The sequence below is a fragment of the Oreochromis aureus genome, linkage group 3 (assembly GCF_013358895.1).
Source record: "Oreochromis aureus strain Israel breed Guangdong linkage group 3, ZZ_aureus, whole genome shotgun sequence".
NCBI lineage: Eukaryota > Metazoa > Chordata > Actinopteri > Cichliformes > Cichlidae > Oreochromis > Oreochromis aureus.
In genome coordinates, this window is record NC_052944.1 from 104,438,175 (window position 1) to 104,448,095 (window position 9,921).

General features: G+C 41.1%; 1 pseudogene; it reads left to right on the forward strand.

Moving 5' to 3' along the window:
• Positions 1 to 2,746: 2,746 nt before the first annotated feature.
• On the forward strand, positions 2,747 to 9,921 carry LOC120434889 (annotated as a pseudogene).

Below are 9,921 nucleotides of genomic sequence, written 5' to 3' on the forward strand. Positions count from 1 at the left end.
AGTTTACACAGATTTATCTCAGCTGTTTGTCCAACAGATGAACTGCTGGAATCACTGAGAGGATTTATTTCTGCATGTATGTTGAACTTCTGTCAGAGGTGAAGATGTTTAGCTGATGGTTGGAACAGAGATTTCTCTGTAGAGCGACTGATTCGTCTGAAGAATCACTGAAATGTTTTCTTTGGTTCTTCCAGTGAAACTGGACCAAACATCCAGAGACTTGAAGTCCAGATTTAACTGATTTAATGTTTTCTCTGATTTTTATGGCAGATAAACTGATTCTGATCAGAGAAAACAAAACCTGGGAGGAAGCCTTGAATTACTGCAGACAGAAACACAATGACCTGGTTTCAATCAGCAACCCTGAGGAGCAGGGATGGGTCCAGGAAAGAGCCAAAAACGCCTCGACTCCTTTTGTGTGGCTGGGACTGCGCTACGGCTGCGCTGCACGTTTGTGGCTTTGGGTCACTGATTATGTAGTGTGCTATGAGAGGTGGGCTTCAGGGGGAAGGACTGAAGACTGTGACATGTCTGCAGCCATGACCACAGGAGGGCAGCACGAGTGGGTCAGTCAGAGGGAAAATGAGACATTTAATTTTATTTGTTTAAAACACTAAAGTTTAAACCTAAAGTCACTTCTTAGCTGCACATGCAGATTTTCTGGGGTGAACTCTGTGTTTCTGCTCAGTGTTTACAGCCTCTGGGTTTGAAATGGGAGAAAAATGACCAACAGATTATTACCTGCAGGTTAGATATGTGCAGAGAGCAGTCTGTGTTTCATTTCCTCTCCTTTACCAGAGTCAGGAACATCTTGGTTTCTTCCTTCATTGTTGCTGGATTGGTTCATTATTAAACTGTAGCAGGATATTTGTTTTGATTTACTTCAGATATGGTGATGGTTTGAATGTTTCTGCTTCATGTGCTGTAAATCTTTGTATCACACCGTTGTATCCAAAACCTTCATTTTGTTTATTTGAACCATTCACAGTTGGACTTGCTGGTCTCCCTGAGTAACCTCAGTGCTCTTGAGTTTCAGGACATAAGCTGATGTTTGGACATCCTCCTTCAGGATTTCTGAGAGCAGAATTCATGTCATCCTGAAGCAGCAGAGCAGCCCAGACCATCACACCACATCTGACTGCTGCTGTGATGTTCTTTTTATCAAATGCTGTTAGTCTGATGTCTGATGTAACAGGACTCAAACCTTCCATAAAGTTCATCTTTTGTCTTCAATCCACAGAAGAGTTTCTGAGGAGAATCATCCAGATGTTTTTGGCAGATGTGAGATGAGCCATTGTGTTGTTTTTGCTGAGCGGTGGTTTTCTCTTTTTCTCCACTCAAATAGCAATCCTATTTTTCCAAATTTAAATAAACAGTTTTATAGCTGAATTTCTGGGTCACCTCATTTCACTAGAAGTTCCCAGTCAACCAGATCACAGACTTTCAATGGTGGACAGTCCGGATGTACCACTTTCAGACAGCTGTTATAGAACAGCCCAACCGATGATGGGTTTATTTTCAACGTCAGCTATAAATCCATGACTTTTGAACATGTTTGATGTCGCCTGGTCAACTATAAGTATGTAACCTTGGTTTCTGGTTGTTGTGGTCTTACCCGGTTTCTTTTGGCTGTGGCTGTACTTCAGACTACATTTTATCTTAAAAATGCTTTTCCATAATAAACACCAACATTACAGGACAGTGTGCACTCAACTTTTACTTTGTTGACTCCTCAATGCATATGGTCAGGGGCCGTCACACCATAAACACTCCCTCCGTAAACACGAGGTAGGAACCAAGGTTACTTTGCAAAAAAGTGAGGCAATTAACAATAAAGTCATTACATATATATTAAACCCAAATGTGTGAAAAATTACAAAATAATGTTGCATCATACATGTTTAATACTTACTGAAATCTTCTTGAAATTTAATGATGAGCTGGATGAAAAATCAACATTAATTCAATCTCAGCTTTTCCCCAAAGTCTCTGGGATCATCAAGATGTTTTTGGCACATCTGAGATGAGCCTTTAGTTTAATCTTGGAATTCTGCCATCCCGGCCATGCTGCTACTCTTTCTTACAGTGGAGTCATGAACACTGACAATAACTGAGGTGCTATTTTTTCCCCTTGATAATAGCCACCTTCATTTAGAAGCTGCACTTTGTGTTACCTTGGTCTCATTTTTTAATTAGTTTGATGATGTGAAACTTTTAAATGTGACAAACATACAAAGAAGGGAAAATCAGGGACAAACACTGTTTCACATCACTGCACCTGAACGTAGGTTTAAAGAACCTCATCAAAGTCTGTTAGAGAGCTGAATCTGAGCTTAATCTGCTTGTTGTTCCTACAAGAAACTGTCACTGAAGCCTGTCAGACATCAATGCAGTGACTTACTGGCCTCTGCACCATGATGAAGGATGTGTGGAGGGTGTAAGCAGGCCTGCAGTGTGACATTATTTACTTATTTTTCTTATATGGCAGAGGGAGGGTTTTTTTGAAAGTCCTCTCAGGGTTCAGTAGTTTGTAGTTTGGAGACAGAGCAAGACTAAAGCTGGTTCAGCCTCTCAGAGTCTGATGATGGTCCGAACAAGGTCACAGCAGAAGGATGAAGCCATCACAGCTGCCCCACCCTTCACAGGAGGAACCCCACCTTCATCCCCCCAAAACTCCTCGTGGACTCACTGATGTTTGGCAGACATCCAGAGAGTGTGAAGACTCACAGAGCTCCTGCTGATGAAGATGAAGGTGCGGGTGCTGCTCCTCATCCTCTGTGTCTCTGCTGATGGTGAGTCTCTAAATCACTCTAATTAACTCTTGTATTTTAATTAACCTGTTAAAAATACTAGTGAGCAAATAAACTCTGTCAGAAGTCAGAAACAGAAGAGAGGAGCATGAACACGAGTGATCGTTAAACTTCACCAGCTGATTACTGGGACACTGTTTGTCTAAATATGAGCTTGTCCACAGCACAAACAGTCTTCCCCAGTCTGACAAAAAATCAGAGAAAACACAAATATTAAACACATATATAAAATATCTATTTTGTTTGACTAATAGTTAAAAAAGAGAGATTTTAATGAACTCTATATTTAAGGATTAAAGCATCAGGCTGATGGTTCCTGTGTGACTCACATTTGCTGAGAGTCAGGACTGAATAACAGACACTGAATCAACCCTCTGATCTCTTCAGGTCTGTATGAGATGAACTCCGTCAGCGGCTGTTCAGACACTGATGGAGAGGATGTGCTGATCCTGGATGATGAGGTGGTCTGGTACACAGACTTCAACAAACAGAAAGGAGTCGATTCTCTGCCAGCCTTTGCAGATCATCCAAGCTTTGAAGGAAAGTATGAAGAAGCTGTGGCCAATCAACAGATCTGCAGACAAAACCTGAAGATGGCTCGTATGGCTATGAAGGACTTCCCCAAACAATGCGGTAAACACAAATCATCAACCACACAGTCCACATGTAAAGAACAGAAATACACACACAGTGTGGGAGTAAATACTGGAAACATTTCACTCATAGAGATTTTAAAAAAAAAAGCTTTATGGCAGATGAATCATGGAGATCCAGGCTGACAGGTTAGATCAGTGAGGAGTAGTGAATTAAACATTTAGTCAAACTACTGCAGGACATTCAATTCACAGAGGAGCTGTTTGGTTTTCAGGATCTAATCCAACCCTGTTTGTTTAATGTTGGCTCATTCTTCCAAAGTCACGGAGCTGCTCTGGTTTCTCAGGTGTTCATTTTCAAATGAGCTGATGTTTATCCAGGCAGAAATGTTTTCATCACTAATTTGTTGAGTTAGTAAATGCTGTGAGTTTTAGTGACTTCTTTAAAAAAAACATGAACATGTCAGAACTGATTGTGGAAAAATCTCCAAGTCACGTGAAGAAACAGAAAATATTTTCTAAAAACATCTTTCTGAGTTAACTTCAGTAATTACTCCCCCAACACATTAATGTTTCTTTTTAGAGAAAGATATGAAAAAAATCTGAGTGGTCTTTTAGGTCAGTTCCCATCAGTCACACCTGTTATAACAGCCCAACTAGATCGTGGCACTTATTAACCTGGGATGGTTTTACAAGCCCAGACTGCAGGTTTCAGGGGAAGATATTACTTGGAAAGTCTCGAGGGACCAGTTAGGACTGGATGGTGATGATGTTACTGTTATGGTGCTCCAACAGTAGCTGTGTGTAACTCCTGACAGTAGAGATGTGTGATGTGTGTGTGGGAGGAGCAGTTCAGCCTGAGTGATTCTCTGCTCTTTGTGTTTCAGATGGATACGAGTATTACACTTCATCCCGCTGCCTGTTTAACTCCTCTGAGCTGCGGGACATAGACTACATCAGATCTTACTATTACAACAAGATAGAGTATGTCAGGTTTGACAGCAGTGTGGGGAAGTTTGTTGGATACACTGAGTACGGTGTGAAGGAGGCAGACCAATCAAGGATCAGGCATACGTTGCTGAAATTAGAGCTCAGAAGGAGACGTACTGCCAACAAAATGTTGACCTCTGGTACCGAAGTGTTCTGACAAAAGCAGGTGAGTCAGTGTTTCTGTGACATCATCGGATCATCATATAAACATCATCACACTGATGTCATCATCAACACAACTCCTGACTGGACTCTCTGCACAGTTTACAGTTACACTGCTGAAGGTTTAGTGTGACACATTCATTAAAGCTACATGATCTCTGGAGTTCTGCTCAACATTAAAGCTTTGGCCTATTTGACGTCACACTGGAGTGTCTGTGGTTTGTGGAGTCCTGCTTTAAATTATTACAAAATTGACCAAAAAAAGTCATTTTCATGTTCCAGTGAAACCATCAGTCAGACTTCACTCCATACCCCCTGTTGATCTTCGTCCTGCCATATTGGCCTGCAGCGTCTATAACTTTTACCCCAAAGAGATCAGCGTGAGCTGGTTAAAAAACGGACAGGAAGTAAGCCCTACTGTAGACAATGCACTTCTAAGCAGTCCAACTGCCGTTCTACAAAAATTTACCTTAATTTAAAACAACCATCACAACTTCACATGAAGTATATGACCGAAGCCGGTCCAACCGTCTTGCCAATCGGGACTCTATCCCTTAAACATGACCAATTACCTATTATACTAAATTCTGTTAGCAGTCCAACTGCTTTGTCTTTACTCATTACTGTCACTTATAACTTCCATTATCATTACTTCAACTTCAATTCTCATGAGGTTTTCACCAAAATCAAAACAGACATTTACCAGTAATTTCAGTGAGTAAACTTAAATTTTCAATGTCCAATTTGGCACAATTTGGAATAATTCAACAGGTAGTGCCTTACCTTTGAATAAGCCGGCTTATGTCCACTCACTTCGACCACTGACTCGTGTCTGCCTGTTCGAGCGCCTCGGACCCTCTCGGTCTTAACCTCCAACTCTCCCCCCTCAACCACCGGCCAATGCACCAAATGTTAAGGGTCCGAAATTGAGGACGAGAGTAAAACAACGGTGGTCCAGAAGAGCTTGATCAAACAATTGATTTTAATGAATACACGCAGCGTGGGGAGATGTACACTGCAAAACATCAGTTGTAAATCTCCGCCCAAAAATACACTTCAGATTGCTTTTATAACATCAGGGTATTATGACACCCCCTCTTGCGTTTACAAGCACATAATTGGCACCTTAAGAACAGTATTTGCCTCTTTTACAGACAATGATCAATCTTAAGAGATAAATGCAGACACAGAAGTTCCCCTTTCTGGCATCCTCTTCCAAATATGGTGAAGATCTCAGGCCTTTGAGGTCCCCATGGACTTGTCCTCCTTCTGTCACCTGTTGTCAAGTAAACTCTAGTGCAACCTGTTGCTGAATACACTCAGGCCTTTGCTCAGCTACTATTTTACTGTAACAATATACTCAGCATATAAGCTTTTAAGATTATAGATTTAACTCAATGATTTAAAGTGGTTATAACTGCACCTGTAATAAACATGTTAATATTTGATTATGATAACCCCTGTAATACAAATTATAACATAATGCCAGCAGCTTCAATAAATGCTTTGATGAAATGATAATTAATGCAACGATAAAGATGATGGTTATGAACAGTAACAGTAAAATAATTTCTACAATCCTACACAACACAATTCGTCCACTGTGTGTGTTCCCACACATACATTATGCAGACCACTGTGTCAGAGATGGACCAGTAGGAAGTATTGGTAGTGGAAATAAATCAGGATGGGTGCAAGAAACAGATTTCCTCATCTTTCTGAAGCACTTTGCAAACCACACCAAGGTAAGCCATGATAAAAAGTAATGGAATTGCGATGCTGGTGAACAACTACATTTTTTTCAGCTTCATTGTTATGTTCAAAAGTTGGTGCAAGAGTTGTAGGTTATAATGCCCACTGAGCCAATGAGGCTAAACTCAAGGAAGACCAACCAAAATTAATGAAATATTCAGTTGCAGAAAATTCCATCATTTGTCTTTTTTGGGGGGTTGGAATATGTTCAAAAGGTAGATTTCTGCATTCTGTCACACACACATAGCTACATAAATGGCTCTAAGTGCATTCATGTGTTGAATAAACAAAGATTACATGTTAATGTTTTGTCAGTACCCTTATTTCATTGTGTTACATTTCACCCCAGGATATGTTACAACTAACCCAGGCTATGGGGTTAATTGTAACATTTCACTCTTTGTGTTTGAGACCATACCATGCAATGGGTAATTGTGCTGCAGAGAAAATAGCTGCACTATTTAATAGCAGAGACATGTAAATACTTTGCATTACAGTTTGATTCCACTACCTTAAAAGAGCTCCAATTTACAGACAGAAATGTCAAAAATGTTACAACTATCCCCGGTCTCCCCTATTCACATAGATTATGGCAATGATGTTGTTTATTATATTGCTCTCTTTTTTTGCTTGTTTTCTCTTTTTTTCTTTCTCAACAGGTGATCCAGGTGCCTGGTATATGTATTATTTGTTGGTTTGTTTCGTTGGTTTTTGTTGTTTGCCCTTTATCACCGTTCCTCTTCCCCACTGTTTTTATTTCCCTGCCTCTCTTTTTTTCTCCCTTTTCTTTCCCCCAGTCATATCTGTCCCATATGTAGCAAGTGAAAATAAAATAAAACACCAAGAATATTAGCACATGTAGATTAATTGCTTTCATCATTAGGCTACATATCAATCTGCGGATCTCTCCGCAACTGTTATATAATTTAACATTGTAGGGCACCAATAAATTAAATGCAAAGTTTGTATTCAACAGCGGTTTAAAATAACGTGTAAAATAATTAATATGTAAAAGACATTTAAAAATAACGTGGGATTTTTTTTCATATGCTTCAAAAATTTTTATGTTTAATTTACAGCATTACATGTGAAGACTTATCAAAGTGTCTGAAATGTAAAATTCCAACCTCCCCTTTAGTGTGCTTGTTGGGCAAATTGGATGATGTCACTACAGAAACTAATACAGTCCACATGGTTTTTACTGCCCTATGCATCGCCAAGAAAACGGTCCTCATGAACTGGAAAAATAAAAATAATCTTAATTCTAGCCAATACAGAAACCATCTAATAGATCACATTAGTCTCGATATAGCCTCTGCCACCACATTAGATCAATCCCTCTGGGCTCCTTTGATCGGCTCCATCACCTAGCGGGGGTGGGGGGTCGTGGTTTGGTCCCGTGGTTGATGTGGAGGTAGGGACAGGCTTAGGGCATCTGGAGGATCGCTAGGGACGTTATCCCTGGGCTCCCTTGCCTTAGTGGGTGCCGAAGGACGAGGGTGCCTACTGGGGTCAGCGGGGGAGCTGGCCCCAGGGAGGGGCATCTTGCTCCTCCCTTCTTTTCCTCCCCATCCCCGGCTGCCTCCCTCTTCCCGCTCCACCACACCCACCCACACAGGTAGGGCCTTGGGGTGTGGGTGTGTCACCAGGGTGCAGGGGAGCCCCCCCGTCCCCTTCTGGCCACCTGTGCCTCAATTTTATTCCACAACTTAGACATCCACATTACTCACACTCTCATTACACATACATATAGGGCCTTGAGGGTGGGCACGTTAACGGCGTCCAGTGGACGGTCTGTGTATTCAACCCTACCTCTGGCGCCGGTGCCCACCTCTCAATTTTAAATCCATGTAGACATTGAGGGCTCTCGGGAGGGGCCGTGCTAACACCTGCTGCTCTCTGGCAGCAGCACCATGCCCTCCCGTGTTTTAAATGCACCTTAGAACAACACGCAGCAACACTACACATGAGCGAGAGGAGGGAGGTTTGGGGTCTTCACACACCCCTGCTCTCTGCCGGCCATCGGGGCGAGGGGGCTGGGAGGAGGTGTTGGCCATCCGATTGGGATCTGGGATGCAGGGCCTCCCTGCTGCTGCGGAGCCTGGGGCGGTCTGCTTGCCTCCACCCCGGGGGAAAGGGTAACATCTCCTGGGTCTAGGTGCCGTTTCCCCCTCCAGGGGCGAGGGTACCTGGACCTGGGGTATAGAGTTTGTTTGGGGAGTGTGATTGTGTCCATGTATGTCTATCCTTACGTTGGGTGAGTGCTGAGTATTTGTATATGTGTTACTGCTGTTTACACTTAGCTAGATTAACGTGATGGTGTTGCGTTTGGTATGTTGCTCTGTTTTTTGTTTTTTTGTTTTTTTGCTTGTTTTCTCTTCTTTTTCTCTCAACAGGTGATCCAAGAGATTTTTTTTTCTCTTTGTAAGTGCCCTTTCTCACTGTCCCTCTTCCCTTCTGTTTTTCTTTTCCTTCATCTTTTTTTCTCCCTTTCCTATCCCTCAGTCATGTCTGTCCCGTCTGTAACAACTGAAAATAAAATAAAATGACTAATAACAACAAAGGTTGATCAAAAGTACCAATACGGCAAGGCCGTGATGATCTATTTGGCAAAGTAAATCCATTGGGTATCCTTGTTGGTCTTCAGACAACAATTCTGACGGCTAAAGAACCAAATGGGACAGGCAGAAAAAAAAAATTCTACTCTAGCAAGATCAAATGTGAAATCAGAGTGAAAGTCACAAGATCAAACAGAGATAATATCATTACATTTGAACTTTGATTGTTGACTTTCATAAATGATGCATTTCTCATTCAGCCCAGTTCCACCAGAATGGATTCAAAACATTGGCCACGTGAGAATAATTCCAGTATGTATGTTAGTTATTTTCAGTTAAAACGTTTGATGCAGTAGAGGTTCAGTAACGCTAGAGCCACCAAACAATTGTAAGTGTAATTTTTTCGAATTTAGTGACTAACGTTTACTAAAGTTTGAGTTTATTTTTGTAACATTTTGACTGGAGGCCTATTTAATTAGCTGTAACTTAGACTTGACTCCATATGGTCAAATAACACAGCCAGGGATGGCTTTTAGGTCAAATTTCATTTTCACTGAATCATGTGAGTAAATAATGGAAAACCTGGTACTGCTTCAAAAATGTCTTTGTAATTTATAATAATAATTCTTTGGTTTCCATCACTTGTGGAGTTTTAGATGTTCATATGACAGAACTTCAATATTGACATTATACACTGTCAAAAAACACACATAACAGACATTACTTATCTATGTTACCCACAAACAATTAAGTTTGTGTATGCACTCATAATTCATTCACTGTTAGACACCTCCCACTTCACGCTCCCTTTAAAGATAATTTAACAGATATTTTTATATCATCCCAGTACAAAGCAGTGATACTCTGTATTTCAACACACATGCAGCATAAGTGTTGAAAGTGTTTAATCTCTGAGTCACAGATGTTGAGAATGTTACTTGAATCAAGAGAGTACATATCATTGTGGAATCTGTCTCCAGCCATGCTCCCATGAATGTAGATCTTTGAATCCGCTGCTAAAATAATGTGATTGTGTTTCAGGTTGTGACCAAGTAG